This window comes from Lonchura striata, chromosome 8, assembly GCF_046129695.1.
Source record: "Lonchura striata isolate bLonStr1 chromosome 8, bLonStr1.mat, whole genome shotgun sequence".
NCBI lineage: Eukaryota > Metazoa > Chordata > Aves > Passeriformes > Estrildidae > Lonchura > Lonchura striata.
This window is the reverse complement of record NC_134610.1, coordinates 21,534,363-21,552,184: the sequence shown is the minus strand read 5'-3', so window position 1 is coordinate 21,552,184 and position 17,822 is coordinate 21,534,363. Positions and strand designations below refer to the sequence as shown.

The 17,822-nt window shown below is 42.4% G+C and overlaps 1 protein-coding gene across 1 annotated transcript in view; it reads left to right on the top strand.

The window, feature by feature from the left end:
- Positions 1-1,429: 1,429 nt before the first annotated feature.
- Positions 1,430-17,822, top strand: part of WIPF1 (WAS/WASL interacting protein family member 1) — a 34,263-nt gene continuing 17,870 nt past the window's right edge. The window contains exons 1-2 of the mRNA XM_077785059.1: positions 1,430-1,529; positions 4,789-4,900. The gene's annotated coding sequence lies outside the window, so the exon portion shown is untranslated. The remainder of the gene's footprint in view (positions 1,530-4,788; positions 4,901-17,822) is intronic.

The window sequence follows — 17,822 nt, the reverse complement described above, 5'->3', positions numbered from 1 at the left end:
TTAATTATAAAGATGACATTTCAGTGGAAACCTCTTAATTTATGTAGAAATTGCATAGAATTCATCTACCCATGGGAAAAGAAGCAGCTCCGATTGGCTTGCTCTGGTCTCTCACTGTAGCCATGGTTTTGTGTGACAGCCTGGGTAGTGGCAGAGCCAACTTCCTACTAGCACTTGTCTGGTTTTGCCTGAAAGTGAGAAAAGGGGGGAAAATCTCATGAGCTTTTGACCTCTAGATCAGCTTCTCAGTGTGGTCCGTGGCACAGCCTGTGGAACAACTGTGCCAACACACTTGGAGCAACTGAGGGATGCAGTGGAAGAACTGAATGGAGGCAGGACAGCCACAAATGACTGTGGCTGCCAAAACCGTTTCCCTCCCAAATTTTGCAGCATCACTGTCTCTTCATTCTCTTCCTACCTTCAAGGTTTTCCCATTTGCACTTAGGTGCAGCTAAAGCAATCTATGCCCCAGCAAAGATCTTTGCAGTCAGTCTGTAATGGAAACCCTCTGGGTTTGTAACCCACTATTTTCACCCAGGCCTTGCCAGGCTGATCAGTTCCCCAGGCATTCTGTTACTAAATAAAGGAATGCAGCATTTTATCTTCACCCCTTAGCTTGATTGATGTGTATTTAGTGTTTTCCACAAGGACCATCTCACAGCAGAGCAGTATCTCCTTGCTGACTCTGGTGTGACCATTCTGCCTCTACTGTGATGTGGTAGTCTTCAAACTTTATCTCCAGGCTGTATCAGTGCACCTGGTGGTGCAATCAGGGTTAGATTGCCTTTCCAAAATTTATGTGTCTTTAAAAAAATGATAAAGCACCACCTATTGACTAGTCCTCTAAACATAGTACTCTAGTAGAGGACTTTACTGTCCTTCCTTTTGTGGCGTGTTCAGACCTGTTTGTCCAGTGCTAGATAACAATATGTGAATGCACACTGATACAACTGAGAAAATCTCTGCTCTTCTGAATACATAAACTACTTTTCATAGAACTCAAACTTGTGTTTACTGTATTCAAATGAAAGTATTTCTGAAAATTGCTGATGACTGCATCTGTTTGAATTCATCAATTCACTACCACTCCAAACATTTGATAAACAAATACCCTTGAACTGAAATTTCCCACGCCTGCAGTGTAATTACATTCTCCACTACTGCATTTGCTTCCCCTTTTTTTAAAGGGGGCCTGGCACACTGAGTAGACTGTGGCAGAATCACATTTGGCATTTGGTATTAATATACAGTACAAAAAGGTCTATTGAATCACGGAGTGACTCAGAAGGCAGTAGAGGAGGGCTTTTTGGCTGTGCAGAAATGTCAGTGGTTCAACATTAGATCAGAAATTTCTTTAACATGTTGTGAGGGACAGTTAGTTGTTTCATCTGATGTTAAAATGCAAGCAAAGCGAGTCTAGCAAGGTGCGGTGAGGAAGTGTGTGTCACATGCTCCTCCACAGGAAACGAGACAGGAGCTGCTGGGGAAGTTCAGAACTGGGTGACCTCCAACACATTCAAATAGCACAGGTTAGTTCTCTTAAAACATCTCTTTAGCTGTCCTGCAGGGGTTCTGCACATGTATTTTCACTGGATTGTGGCAGCAGTGGCTGAGGAGTGCTCTGTATGGCAGTTGTGTAGCGGGTAGTAAGCAGCATGGGATTTCCGAGCAGAACTCTACAGCGCAAAAATAGGAAGCTCATCTGTGAGTTAGCTTGGCTTGTGCAAATCTTGGAGCCTGCCTTGCAGTACAGCAGAAGTGTGGCCTGAGTCACGTTAGAAGTGTGGATGAAATCTTCTCCATCTTAAGACTTCCATAAAGTAAGTTAAAGGTCTGGATTTTTAATAGATGTGTTCAGTGTTAATAAATACTATAAAGCACTTTTCCAAGTAGAGGTTAAAATAATTGACTATAGTGAACATTTATTTTAGTTTGTTTTGGCTGTTTTGGCTCTTCTCTTTGATTTTACTGGCACAGTTTCTTGTTAAAGGTGTTCTCTCATTCCTGGTGATTTCTATTGAGAAATTGCACTTTTCTGTGCTGGAGTGTTTCAACTTGGGAGCACATTGCATCAGGAATGAAATGAAGCTAGGTTGGTGCTGGTGAATTTGGGAGTTCTCAGAGGGTGACTCTTTAATGGGATCTATGTTTTTTACCCCGGCACAAATATAGATTTGTTACTTCTAAAATACTATGCAATTGTGATTAATTACAAATCTGAAATGCAAAGTTGGAGTGAAAGTTACGAAGAAAAGAACTTTCGGGATAATAAAATGTATAATATAGTAAATGCACAGAATCTGAACTAAAATGAAATCGCAGTGTGGAGTCCACGTGGTGCTGGGAGAGTGTGGGGAAGAGGAGGTGATGGCTCCACAGCCAGCTCCAGCAGTGGTGGCTGGAGGCCAAGGAGCTCTCTCTGCACAGAGTCCCCTGCTAGCCAAGGGTCACAGCTTGTGAGGTAGAGGGGCTTGGACAGGGATGGTGGCAGCAATCTCACAGGAAATGCAGCTGCTGCTGGGGATGCCAGTGCTGTGACAAGGCCATGCCAAGCATTAAAATCAGATCTGAGCGTCAGGCAAGAAGTCCTACAGCTGCCCATACATCTTCCCGAATAGTAAAAAAATATTTTTCTGGTCACGTAGAAAACCAGACTAAGTTTCACAGCTCTCTCACCCTCCTTGTACCACCTGAGCACTCATCCTGAGGTCAGTGTAGAAACATCTGCGCACGATGAGCGCAGTGGCTCGTGGCGGGCCAGGCTGCTGCCGCCTCCTGCACGTGGGGTTGGATGCTGCACCTGGTCCTGCTGCAGGGCATGGAGGGTCCTGGCAAGCTGGGAATAGCAGGGCCCTGTTCCTGGGCAGTTAAACAGCTCTGTGGCTCAGCCTTGCAGAGCTTTGCTCTCGTATTTTGTGCTTTGGGGCTTTATACGCAGAGAAGGCTTTGGCCTTAGCTGGGCTCCTCTGCTTCTGTAAAACCAGCAAGTTTTCAGGGAGCCAGAGTTCTGCCCCAAATCAACCTTTCTGATGTATTAGGGTTTATAGTCTTCACTGGAGCACTGTTTAACTAGGACAGTGATTTAAAAGCAATTTAGTAAAATCCCACTGCAGACATTTTCATTTCAGCCTAATCCTGTCTTATAGCGACTCATCTCAAATAGATTAGGAGTTGTTTTAAGCTAAGTGTAATGGCTCGTAAATAATATATTTGAGCCTCCATGCAGTGGTTTGTGCCAGGTATTTGAAATGGAGTTAAAAAATAAACTGACACACATGCCTAAACAAATAAGCCCTAACAGTTTTACCCTGCTAACAGGAGTGAATGTAGGCAACCAGGATTGAAAGAGCTAGAGAGTTGTTGAAGAGGGGGGATTTCTGAATGGGCCTTTTCCAGCAGCTTGTATTATGGAAACCAGGGAAAGAATGTTTCTTCCTCTAACAAATTAGAAAGGAAATCTGCAAAAAGAGGAAAGGGAATAAAAAGTACAGACTAAACAAAATGAATTAAAATTGCATTGGAATGATAGAGAAGGAAACAAAAAAGAGAAAATAATAAAAAAATGAAACCAGATGGGGACAAATTCTCTTCTTAAGAAACAAAGGATATTCTTCTGCTGCACTTCAGAAGGAGGAGAGACTGTGTACGTGTGTTTGTACGTATATTATCTATGGAAGAAAAATTCATTTTTCTGTATGTTTTTTTAAATGGTTTGCTTTTTTTTCTTTCCCTTCAGCAATGCTAATATAGCAGTTTATTGATTTGAGGGAGCTTCAAATTTAGATTAAACCATCATTAAAGAATCTTTAATTCTGCAAATAAATAGAATAAACCACTCAATATCACTCACCTGAATCACTGGCCGGTTTTACTCCCCAGAAACAACATGGCTGCATTGCACTGTTGAACTTCTGTCCACTTGGATCCATAGCACAGGGTTATTCTACTCTCTGCAAGGGAAAAAGTAGGAATTAAATGTGCAACACCAGCTAAAGCAAACCGGAAGTGCACAGACCAGCTTCAGAGAGTTGATAGCAGAATCCCCTTGTGGGTTGCATTTCACCACATAGCTTATGCAAAGATTGCATGGCTGTGAGGGACTGGGGTCTTGAAACTGATTTCTAAATATAAGTAAATATGTAAAATGCTGAATGGCTACTGTTCTTACATTTTATTTCAAAATTACTGATTTTTAAAAATTTTATTTTGTTGGTTCTAATACTGAATACATCAATTGGTCGAGTGTATTTTTTGTGGGGGCATTATTTGCAGCTCACATCTTCCAGGCTGTTGCTTCTCCTTTTCTTCCCCCACACATTTGTTTCAGCTTTTGCACGTGTTTTTCTCTAGCCTAAACTACAGAAACCTCCTAATTACAAAGCTAGTTGTTGAGTCATATCTCTTACTAGGAGCAGCTGTTGTAGTGGATAACTCTGTTCAGTCATGCCATCACATCCGTGGCTTTTTATGCCTTTCTGTTTTCCTTCCACCATTTATGTTGGTTTTTGCTATAGTATGTATGCTATGCTGAAGTTGGAAGAATGGTCTTAAATTTGTTTGAGAATAAACTGGGTCCTCTGGCCTCAGTGAGCAATAAGGAGAACCCAGCCAGTGTGTTTTCCTGTTCTGATTGCCCTTTAGAAGGAGGGAAGCACTTCTTTGCAGTATGCTGCCATTTTCTCATGCAGAATTTCTACTTATTCAAGGAAATACATAATGAACACATGCTCAGGCTCTGTGATCCCCAACAGTTCACAATTAATATTTCTTTTCCTTTCTTCCTTGCAGGATTGTGCAACTTGGGAAATGTTATTGCAATTTAATTAACTTCAGAAAGTGTATTCTGGACTGAATTGACCAGACCTCCTATTCTATGCAAGCATCTCCTGCTGGTAACCAGGTACAGAGGCTGTGGGGTTTGCACTGGGGGGTGGCAGTCATGGTGTGAGCAGCAGCACAGGAAGCTCCTCTGCTGTGTCCTGGCCTGTAAGAGTTGGAAGCCACAGAGCCACCTCATGTCTTAGGTTGCAGCGTGACAGTACAGGAGTCATTCTTGTCCAGGACTAGGATTAATGGCAGTGCCAGGTGCAGCATACTCTGATGTGCCACACCTTTCCTAATGTCAGATTTAGGTGCCTTAGGTCACATCAGATTTTATGCCAAATCCATAACATGTGCAGTGAGTTATTTCCTGTCGGTTTTTTTTTTTTTTCCATTCCAGTAGTACTAAGTTAACAGTGCAGGGTTTTAAGGTTTAGCAGGTAGGTCAGGAGACCTAAGGTATCATATGACCAGGCACAATGAATCTGTAGTTGTCCTCACTTAGAGCAGATGACATTACACTTGAAAACTGCACAGTGAAGCCTGCAATGTTTATGGCTTGGTGCTAATGAACTGGCATGGTATGAAAAGGTTCACTGAAACACATGGTTGCATGGTTAGTAAGAAAGAAAAAACAGTGTGTTTATTTTTTAAAATTTTAATTTAATGAATTTTTAATGAATTTTTGGTTTAATTTTATTCTTGTTGCAGCAGATGCTCCATCAGAAAGCATGGGCTGTAGATAGGCTGCAGTGTACTGATCTAGAGCTGGTGCAGTCCAGCAGATCAAATATTTCCTGTCTCAAATGCTCAAATGTTGTAAACCCTAACTGTGGCTTCCTTATGGTTAGTGGACCATGTAGAAACTGATGCTGGGAGGGTCCCAGAATGGTTTGGGATTTTGGGTCTCTGTAGACATGAGCACAAAATCATTCAGAGTTTCTTCTAAATTAAGTCTATATCTGGGCCAATTGGATTGATGCTTTGGTGTAGTTTTAGTAGTGTACTTGCTTTTGAAACCACAGTCTGGAAAAATTTGGGTGCTAGGCTTGGGAGATGGGAGAGGGAAGAGCTAGCCTCAGCAACAGACAAATGTCTCACTTCATTTGTGGATCCACAGCTCTTACCAGGCATGATGGACTGCTGCTGGATAAGGGTTGGTGCAAAGACTATTATTTGGTGGGGGTTTTTTCCACAGGACTGAAAAAGGTGATACTACTTTGTGGTCAGTAGTCAGACCTACCTGTCTGGATAGGAGGGGGTGGCCTGTTCAAAGAAGGGAGACAAGCAGATAAAGAAGATATCAGTATTTTTAAACTGACATTTATAAACTTAAAATGCAATACTGACATAAAGGTGATGTGTTGTCACTCTCACCCACTTCATGTATGATATGCGATTATGGAAGGTCCCAGGATAAGCTGTAATGATGACAGCATAAATACCACCTGTGAGGAAAGACTGGGGGAAATATAATTGCTTAGCCTAAAGAGGAGAAGTTCAAAAAGACATGTAACCAGTTTTCATATAACCATGAAGAGGAAAGAAATAAATTTTTATGCATCACTTGTAAACAGTGTGAAAAATAGTAAATGAAATTGCAGCAAACTGAGGTCTAAATAACGTACTGGGAAAAGTTTCATTAGCTGTTAGGATAACAAGATTAATGACAGGGATGTTGCAGACTTTCCATCAGTGGAGATTTTTAGAGAAAAAAGAGATGAATACTGCCAGGAATGATATAATCTGTGGTGACTCAGGGGAAGGAAGGGTAGATGCCCTCTTCAAGCCCTGCTGTCTGTTGTTCTGTATTTCAGTGTCCTTGTTGACAGTGATTTTGAATTTTTCTGGTTATTGATGAAAGCTGAATAGTTATTTTAAAGGCGATAAACATTTCCATATGGATGATACAGTGTATTTCACATTCCACTTTTCAGGGAGGGAATGGAAAATGGTGTTTCTGAATTTCCTGAGGAGATCTTTCTCTTGGAAGTAAACAGATAAAATGAGTGCATTATGCTCTGCACTGTGTGAAAGTATTGAGTTATCATTAGCAGTGGCAGGTGATGACCAGGTCTGCTCCTGGTGTAAGAGGGGCACCTGAAAAGGCAGGCCCTGCTGCTTTCTCAGGTGAACAGTTGTGGGAAGCAGGAAAACTGTTTCTTTACATCATAGATCTCATAAGTCTGGTTGGTACTAATGAAAAACTTTGTATTCATGCTGGCTGTGTTGAGCAGCGTTCCCTAATAGCAAGTTTTGATGGATCAAGGCTGACCTGAAGAAGTGTTTGGCTGCAAAGTTGAGGCTTTGTTCATGCAGCAGCCCTGGTGCTGCTGTACCCTCTCTGTTCAGAAGCAGGGCTTTTTCTCTGTGTGGTGGTGCCTGGACTGGCTCTCCCTGTGACCCAGCCTCCTGTGAGCCTGCCTGCTCACAAGGGCCTTGGCAGATGTGGAAGAAAATAATGATCCCTGCATCATCATTTCTTGAGGACTGCCAGTCATCAGGGCTGCAGTTTAAAAGAGAAAGTAGACTTCATGAGAGTAATAATAATGTCTTATGACCTGATAAAACCAATCTGAAGCTAACTTTCATCTGTGAGTTTGATTCAGATACTACAGGTCTCTGAGTTTAGAAAAAATTTGCTTTTTATCTAGAAGCTTGTGGCCTCAGATTTGAAGTAGCTCTTAACTCTCCATCTAAGTACAAATTCTGGTTTTGAAAGCAAAGATGTTAGGAGTTGTAGGCCAGTCTGCCATATGCTGAATTTAGCCTTCAAATTTACTTAAAATAAAGTTTAGTTTTACCCCTGCAAGCTAACCAAATCATTCAGCCAGTTTGGTCAGGGGTATGGCCATATTTACAGGATTCAGCAGATGTGATGATAACTTTAGCTGGGGTTCAACAACTGTGACAGCCACTCTCATTACAGATAAGGGAAATGGGTTGCCACCCTCCAATACTTGCTGTTTCAGGGCACCTGCACTGAGCCCTACAGCCTGCAGGTACCAGTCTGTTTTCTGAACTGCTGGTAGACTGGCACTAGCAAGGACAAATTACAGCAGTTCTCTGGAGTAGGAGGATTTGTTGAATGTTCTGAAGAGGAAATGCAGGTGCTGAATGATGGTATGTGGCTGCTTTTGGTTTTGTGGGTATGTTTTCATTACAGTTGGTATGTCATACATGCTTTTTTTTTTAAGCTTGAACTACACTAAATTACTACTTTCATGCAATTTGGAAAACCTGCATTTGGAATACCAGCAGGAGCTCAGCTAGACCTGCTATCCTGAATGGAGGCCAATAACCTCCAAACCCTACTGTTCCCGGGGTCCCAGTGAGTTCCTGTGGTGCCACCTGTGTGGCAGGCTGCCAGCTGACACAGAGGTGCCATCCTGGCTGGGCACCACTTCCACAACACTGGCAGGAGCCAGGAGGCACTGCTCTGACCCTGGAGCAGCTGGATGAGGCACTTGTCTCTCCTCAGGCAATGCTTGTGGCTCCTGCCGAGTTCAGGCAAGGTGTGGATTTGTCCCTCTTGGCATATTCACCTTCCTGGCACATCTGCCTGGGCCTGAGCTATGCAGTCCCTGGATGTGGCCTCGCATGGGCTGCCAGTGCCGTGACCTGAGCTCCCTGGTGAACCCATGCCCTCCAGAGCAGACACCCACATGGCACACTGCCTTTGGCTACACTTGCTTCATGGAAACGTTTCATTGTTGAAGATCATAGAAAACAGAGAAATGAATATTTAAAATAAAATACAGATAACTGAGTGGAACCTATTGGTTTTTACTCACCATGACTTGGGAAACACTCTTTTGACATGTGTTGACTAAACCAGCTTCATAAGCATGAAGTGGAGGGTTGCTGTAGGTTTCCAGCCTGGGTAGCTGCAGTAGGCAATGCAGCTGTGCAGTTTTCCCCTCTCAGGAAAGCAGTCCAGGACATGCTTTTGTCTTTGTTTAGGAGGAGATCGACTAGTTTGTGTCCTGAGCTGTGAAAGACTTTGCCCTGACTATTTTTTGGCAGAATCCATTAATAATCATTCTTTCCAGATTCTCCTCTTTGCTTACTAGCTAAGTACTTGCCATGTGCAGCTGTAAAAAGTTGTTTCCAAAGAGAAATAAACTGGAGCAAAAACTTCTGTAATTGGAGATGGGGAGGAAAGCAGATGGGCGTTTTCAATTTGTTGTCCTTGGATGCTTTTTGTTTCATTTGTGCCATGCTCTAAACCAGAGCCCTTTACAGAACTGTGTGCTCTCTTGCTTCTGCAATCTGTGTCCTCCCAGTCCTAGCTGGTACAGCACCAATTTGTCCGTGTGCCTTGTAAGACCAGGGGATAATGGGGGCAGTCAGCATCAGTCAGAGCCCTGTGCTTCATCACCAGTGCCATGGCAGTACATCAAGATAGAAATCTCTTCAACTCTCAAACTTTGACAAGACATAAAATTAGTTTCCCTCTCTTTTTTTTTAACCCAAACCCCACATTATTAAACATGCACTATTTAATAAATTTTAGTGCAAATTTTAGTGCCTCTCCAGGCAGATCAGGGAATTTAAATTCCTGCATTGTCTTTAATGTTAAATTAGAATTGCTTTGAGTTTGAAGGAACCAGAGACTGGTGGAAAACAGTACTGGTACCTTGCCATCTATTAGATAATTGCCAAAACAAGTAGAGAAATCTATTTCATAAATGAAATCTTCATCTTTACTTATAGGGCTTCTAACTGAATTATGAAACCTTAGATTATGTCACAGACAACTGTGTACCCTTACTGTGGGTGTTTAAATTGGCATCACCTGCTGCAGATGTGTGCTGTGTACTTGGATGCATACATGCACATTTCATGGTCCCAGTATAGTTAAGTATTCAACTCAAGGCCCAGGTGTCTAATCTGAAACCTCCAATTCAATGTTCTCACCTATATTTCATAAATGTATACATTGCATAAATATGAAGTCCTGCTGCAAAAGGAGATGGAAGGATTTATGTAAAACTGGCTTTACAAAGCTATCATGAGTAAAAGTTTTGTGGCTCTGTACTAGTAAATGAAACAAAGTGTAATTGTGGTGGGTCAATACTTTGATCTCAGCTTGGCTTATAATGATACAAGTATGAAGAGTATTAGTATTGCCTGGATTTTTTTCTTTGCATTTTGGCAGCTTATTTATGAAATAATTGAAACGTCTCTTAGCTATACCTTTCTTTTCCAAGTGACTTTTGACATTTTTTTTCTTGCCAAAAGGCAGAGTTGGAAATACTTAACAGAAAAATTCATCCTCGTATTACTCAGGATGTTTTCCAGATTGGACCAAATGGAAATTGCCGGTGATAGGAACAGCACGAGTATTGCTGGTGATTGCACACATGCAAACTCAGATACTGAAGGCTAAGGTCTCTCCTATAACCTGTGGAGAGGTGTTCAGTGTGCTGTGGGTTAGATTTTGGCTGCTTTGCAACGAGACAAACTGAATCCAAACAGCAGAGGAAGAATTTCAGGTTTGTCCTTCCACCGCTTCAGCTGTGGAAGGGAATCTGAGCGAGCAGCCAGCCGGGCGTCAGACTCCTTGCCTGGGGATATCTCTAAACACCAGCCCACAGCTTCCAAAAGCCCCTGGGCTGGAGCTGGCCTTCTGCAGGGCACTCTAAAGGACACTAACTTGCTCAGACCTGCCCTTCCCAAGGACTGAGTCTAGAGCAGGAGATCCTCTGCAGGGTTTCTATACATATTTCCATTAGGTAGCAGGTTTTTTTTGTCCAGTAACTGGTGTTGGAGGCAGGAAGTGCTGGTCAGCTCAGAATAAGGCATATGATGGATTCAGCCAATTCAGTACTCGAAAGGAAAACATGAATCTTGATTGTCCCTGCTGCTAGTGTGCTTTAGCCCTAGAATTTCAACTGGCAACCTGCATCATTTATCATACAGATTCTCATTACTACTTTTGGATTATATATTCCTCTAAGTCTAAGAAAACTTCTTAGGTCTGGAATGAAACTAGAGCAGTTCCTATCAGCTAAGGACAGGTGGTACCTTTTTTTCTTTTAATGAAAAAAAATAGACTCAAAATTAAGCTTTTCTTATAGTTCCAACACAATTAATATCAGTTTAAAACCAATGATTTTTAAAAGAGAGAAAATGATGGTCAGGTTCAGTAGCTTTTTATATCAGACAATGCAGAGATAATGACAACCTTCAGTCTGCTTTACTTAATGGCTCCTTAATGGGTATCTGGTCTGTTAGTTTTGTACAATCCATCTAAAGGTAGTTTTAAAGTTGTCTTATTGAACATTTTTAATAGCAGTAATGTATTGCTTCCTCTGTCTATATCTCTGAAGTCGCAGGAGACATTTACTGCTGGATTCCAACCAGGCAGATAATTGTGTGGTGCAGGAATGTAACATTGTGGCTTTGTTTTTAATATGAATTAGAACAAAGCATCATTTGCCAGGATATTAGGTGATCATGTAATTTCACATGTGCAATAATGTGTTTTCAGTAATATTATTGTTTTTCTTTGTTATTTTTAAATTTATCCCTTTCAAACCAAAATCTGTATGGTAAGATATTTAAGATTAAAATTAATTTCTTATCCTTGACTTACCTTCTGGTTGGATGCAATTCTTTGGATGCAATTTCTAAAGTTTTGTAGACCATTTAGTACAGATTATGAACTTTTGGCCACAGTACCTTGAGTAGTTTGGGATGAGCTAAGATTGGCTCCAATGTGAAAGGGTAGTTGAAGTCCCAGAGTTTGGAGAGGGGTTGTTTGCTCAAGAAAACTCTCTTTGCTTCAGATTACTTTTTGTCCCCTCTTTTCCCTCCTCTTTATTATTTCCATCCTGATTTTAAAGTTTCTTCCACAGATTTGTTTTCATGTTGCCCAGAACCTTTAAAAATAATTACTGAAACCATAGCAGCCCATGTGGAAGCTTTCCGAGACACAGTATGAACTACAGAGCAGGCCAAACCTCAAAGGGCAGAGGCTCTTTTCCAAGCAAGGAAGAACAGATAGTGAGAGTTTCTTTGGATGTTTGTGCAAATGGGTGCTTTGTTGTCCAGCTTCAGTGTGTGCAGATGCCCAGCATACATTGCCCAGCTTCACATATATCTGCATTTTGGGGGGTGATGAAAGTGAGACTCATTTATTACCATAAGCTAGCATGTAAAAATTGTAGGAGAGTTTCATTTTATAGCTATTCTCAGAGGAGGATTAAGATAAAATACCTTCCTTGGTAAATACTAAAAGTACACAAAGTAATATGGTATGTTTTGTGTATATTCATTTTTAACTCGGTAAACTGAAAATTTTCAATTGCTTTATTGCAAACTTGTACTAATTCCTTAGGCAATGTGAATTGTAAAAAAGTAACTGTTTTGTAGCAGCCCAGCAGTGTCTACAAAGAACTTAACTTTTCCTGGCCACCCTACTGAAATAAGCCATTAAATGTCAGATAAATGCTGTTGTACAGCTTTTTGAAGTGGAGGTCAGAGAAGGTTTGTGAACACAGGGGATACAATGGCTAGGCAGAATGAGTTTTCCTTTAGTACCTAGTCAGTCAGTAAGATGTGGTGTGAGTTTCTGTTCAGTTTGTGCTTTATGAGCAGGGCACAGAGAGTAAGTTACGGGGAGTTTGTTGATAGGTTGTGGTCCCTGGAGACAGATGCCAGCCTATCTTGCTGGTTGCTCTCCCCAGGTTCATGGAGCAAGGTACCAGCAGTGCTGAACACAAGGTATGGCACCTCCCTGCAAACTGTGCTGTGGTACTTGCTCCACCAGCCTTCCTGATCCAAAGGATGGTGTTGTAGGAGTCAGTGCCAGCCTTGCTTGCTGACTGTGGCACTTTTCAAATGTGCAGATATGATTTGGTGCCTCCTAAATGATCTGGTTTAATGACTAACCCCAAGCTACAGCACAAATCCCTCCAAAGGAGAAAACATCAAGGGCTTTCATGGGATGCACTCTTCTTAATCTCTAAGTCTGATCTCAAAAAGTTCAAATGCTTCAGCAAAGTCAGAAGGTACAATGAGTCTTATCCAGTAGCCTCTGAAAACTGGCCTGAGCCTTTCCATGAACTCTAATGAGAATAAATTCAGGCTCTCCATCTCTACCCAGTCTAGTGGAGGTTTCTCACCATTTTGTGGCCTCAAAACATACAAAATTAACCTCAAGAATGGAAAATTAGTTTTTTTTAATTAAAATCTCTACCAGGCCTGGTTGCCTGTTTCTCACAGAACTGATTTATAAAACTGAGGCTTTTATTGACAGTGACCTGGCTCTGAGGTGGTGGTTTTTCTGCACTGTCTATGGTAGAACAGGCTTCCTTACATTATGCAGATCTGGGGCTGGCTTTTGTTTTGTTTTTCCCACACTCCAGGCAGATCAGTCTTTGATTGCTCTTCTAATGACAGGTATTCAAGTTACTCTAATTTACTTCAACACCTGGGCTGTAAAAACGAATGCACTCTTGCTTGTGCAGTTGGTCTTTCCCTAATGACTGCCCAGGCCACTTAGCTTTTTGTTTAGGCTTTTGATGTGAAATCTGAGCTGATCTCTGTGCGCTGTAGTTTTTCAAGATTCTCATAGGAATATTGTAATATTTATAAGAGGGATTGGAAAATGCTGCTTTAAATTCATTCCACATGTCTTGCCCTTATATGCCTCAGATTTCCCCTTTAGAGGCACTATTTTAATATCATTTTATAGATGCTGCCTTTAGTATAACAGCCATAATTCACTGCGTGTTTAGTAAGACTTAGTTGATTGTGATGAAGAAAATGCTTTCTATTAAAAAAGTCTATTTGAATGCTGAAGCCAATTGAATTCTAAACCTACATCTACTGAGAAATAAAATAATCTGATGGTGTGGGAGGTCCTTGATCTTTTCTATAAGTATCCATTATTGTCAAAACTTTTTGACTGCCATTTCATGTCATCCTGTTGATAAGAGAAAGATGAATGAAGGCACTGTCAGCAATGGTGTCATGCAGGTCACATCATTATTCATTTAGTGCCCTGGCATGGAGAGGATGTGGTGTGGGGTATCTCATAACTCCCACATAACATCTGCAGCTCCAGACTGGCTCTCTTCATCCCAGCCTCGGGACTTGCAGAGATTTGCCCCTCTCATTATAGCTGCTGCTCTGAAGGGGACTGCAGCACACCTGTGGGTAGCTGTGGGCAGCAGAAGTCCACCCACAAAATCCCAGAGCTTGCTCTCTGTATTTGATTACTTTCTTGACTTTTTTCTGTGTGTACTAAAAGTTGCAACAATATAAACAATAAATTTCCAAGAAAACCCTCAATTTGGAGTAATTTATGGTACTTTTGGCTTGTTATGCTACAAAAAAAGTGAATAGAAGGGAAAAATGCTCCAGGTTTCTGTCAATTTGCTTCAAATAGCAGAATTGCTGTTGTGTTACAGAAAGCAAACAAGTGGTCAGAGCTGTAACAACCTAGAAATGAAAGTGGAGCAATAGGTGGAAAGGCAAAAGGTGGATATGCTCATGTAAACAAAAGCTGTTTTCCCATGGTAACAAGCTGGGGATTCCAAAAGCCAAGCAGGCCTCTCTGCTTCTGGGTCACCGGGTCCCTTCCTGCGCCTCACTGTTTGCTGCCTGCCACTGCCAGGCCATGAGTGACCTTGCCTGGGCAGAGATGAGTGGTGACATGTTGTGAGGATAAGACGGTGGGAAAAGTCCTGGTCTTAAGTGCAATTATTTTTGTTCTGATTTAGAATTGAATAATCTGGAGGCAATACTCAGAAATCTCTGATTTCTGAACTAGCCTGTTCACCCTACCAACAGCTCCTCGAATTTAAGATGGTTTTGGGGAGAAAGCTGTACCATGCTGAGCAGCCACATGACATTGAATGATCACTACTACAGTCATGAGACACTGGAAAAAGTGGCCCTATTGCAGAGAAGCTCTTGGGCTATGTGTTAGGAGCACTTCTTTGTGAACACAAAATGTTCACAAGGAGGAACAGATGAGGGAATAAGATGGAGAGAGACATCAGGTCCTTTCTTACCCCAAGTATGTTGTCCTTGTGTGGAGAGGTTGTCTCTGTAGCCTCTCCAGAGCACTGGGAGTGTGGTGTCCCTTTCAAGGTCACTCCAGGCTGTGTGAATCTCCTTGGCTGTGCTGGGGCAGTGCCTGGATAACACCTCCTGTGTTGGCTCCAGCACTCGCCTTGACAAGTAGGGGTGGTAGATGGTGAAGTGTTGCAGGCAGCTCTGCTCTGGACAGCTGAAGGAGAGTTCACAAACAGCTCATCCTTAACCATCACTTCTGTCTGGGAGAGAGGGTGAAGCCTTTTGCCCTAGAGCTTTCTGCAGAGTGGCTGGGGGAAGAGCCCTTCATTTTTTGGTGTGGGGGCACTGGTGGGGTTGGGGATGGAGCTGTCAGAGGTTGCAGTGTCTGAGCATGTGTCCTGTCCTGAGGGCTGGGATACAGCCCAGTAATTAGATTTTTCTGCTGAATTTGACCCTGGCCTCCTGCTGAGGAATGACACACATGTGCCTGTGCCACTTTTAAGGAGTGTGGACTCCCTCCTGAGGTGGCTGGTGCAGCAGGGGCTTTGTTCCAGGTGTGTTTTGCAGGACTGAGGTCCTGTTCCCCAGGACCAGGTTGCTATGGTGGGGAATGTGACCTGATCCTAGTTGTCTGAGCAGACAGGGGTATTTTTGTACAACTCCTCTAGGTACACTGGCTGAAGGAACGATGGGAGCATGGATTAAGTGCAAGCAATTTCTGTTTTCAGTGAGTCAGATACTTTCTGCTATGGTGCGTTTGCTCTTACATTATCATTTTTTCTCAAGTCAGTATCCAAACACGTAAACTAACCAAAAGCTTAGCTGTTCTTTCCAAACAGGGACTACATTGCTTACTAGAGGCAGTCCTCCAAAGTTAGACATTGTCTGTGATCCTCTACATATCTCAAAAAGTATTTCACTGAAAAAAAATAAAATACTTGGATTAAAACAGCATTCTGTCACCATAGCAGCCTATTTCTTAGCTGTAATTTTGCGTGGATGCAGCACAGCTGGATTTTCTCCATGTAATTCTTGATGGTGTTTGACAGATGAGGTTTGCTGGATGCAGCTTGCTATGGACCATTGGTGCATCTGGCTGTTACTGCTCTCAGCACCTGGGGTCATGTGCTGGCTTAGGGTTTGTTGACTTACTTGTCACTAACACACACAGTAAACTGCTCTGTTAGTGTATTCCTGTGGTGGTAGGAACTAGATGCAAAGTATTTTAAGGGGGTTTTAGGTCTCTGGGAGATTACCCAGTATGAGCTGCAGATCATGCTGACTGGAGGATCACTGCACTTGGCTAGATGCTCTGTGATGAGGGAGTGAGCATGAGGAGTGTAGAGGAAGATGGAGATCCTGTAGGGTTGACAAAGCACAGGAGCATAATGTGCATAAAGATGTGAAAGTACCTAACAGCATCCTCACTTTTTTTTCCCCCTAACCAGTCATGTCTTTTGTTTGTTCTTATTATTTATCTTTATTGGTTCTCACTAGCTCCCCAACATCTGCACATTTCACATACATCTTACAACAGCACAACTGAGCTAAACTAAGTGCAATTTCTTGAAAAGGCTGTGTCCAAACAAAAAAAATATCCTCTTTCTGCAGCCTAAGTAGGGCAGGAAAAATGCTCACTGCGATACTGGCTTGACATGTTTCTTTCCTAAGAACTACCCCATACACTTCTGGTAAAGACCCTTCAGGCTCTTGCCTTCCACTTCTCCCCTTTTTGATCCCTGCCTGCAGCAGGATGGTGTTGTATCCCCCACATCAATCACTGCTGAATTGGAAAAGGTGCACTTCCCTATGGGAGATCCTGCTGTGTGTTGTTCAGCTTGGGCCAAATCCCATTTCAGGGCACATGTGCCTGTGAATAAAGCTTGTCATCCATCACCCCTCCAATGGGTCTGGGCAAGAGCTCTCCATCACTGACTGGTATACCTCCTCTGCCCTGGCATTTTGTGTAAGGGGTGGCATTTTTCAGTGTGGTGGAAAGTCATACTCAAACCACTCATTTCGGGTACTGCGGAGAGTTTCCTTGAAATGCTGAAAGTCCCCAGTAAAGTAGGCTTCCTCTCTCTGGCAGCAGCAGCTCCCCAGAGCTTCCCTGGGTCTCAAACATCCAGAGTAACTTCTTTTTTGGTCATTCTTTTGGCTGTCCAGATCTCTGCAAGTGGTTTTAAGGGTAAAAAGTTAGTGCCTCCTTTTGCTACCACAGCTTCCTCCAGACAGGATAGGACAATTTACATTTTCACACCCTTGTAATGTCCTGTCTCAGGCCACAAAGTCTTGTAATCCCTGCACCGAAAGGTTTGTCTTCTCAGCCAAAAATTTCTTAAAAGACCATCAGTGATGTTAAAGGTCCCAAAAATACTGACAGTAACATTTTAGATGTCATTTTTGTTCCCCTGGAGCTGGTGAGCTTTCAGGAGTTTTATCCCAGTCAGGAGAATGAAAATCCAGGCTCTCCTGCTGAGAATAGGCTTGTTACACAGCAGTCCCCAGTGTCTCAATTAAAACTTGTATTAGGTTACTTGAGTGCCAGATAGGCTTTTCACTCCTCTATGTGCAAGTGATTGAGGCCAGAGAGTCTCCTAAATATTTTTTCTTTACCCTATAAGGGAATTCTTCAGTATCTTCCAGTAGCTTCATGCCCAACTGAATTTAGTTTGGTACCCTTGTTGAAATCTTTAGGGACTTAAACTCATCTTCCTGTATGTTTATTTATAGATTTCTATATATTTAGAAACTTTAATAAAAAGAGAAGAAGAAAAACACTGGATTGTTTTCAAGAGGGGATTTACTGGCATGGTGTTGCATGGGAGGAGCATCCTCTGAAGTTCTCATTAACACTGTGCCACACTTTTGGACTGTGACACTTGGTGCAGGCAGCCCCTCTGGCCTTGGGAGATTGTGGTGGTGGAATATGGAACATGTAGGCTTACTTATGACTCAGGCCTACCAAG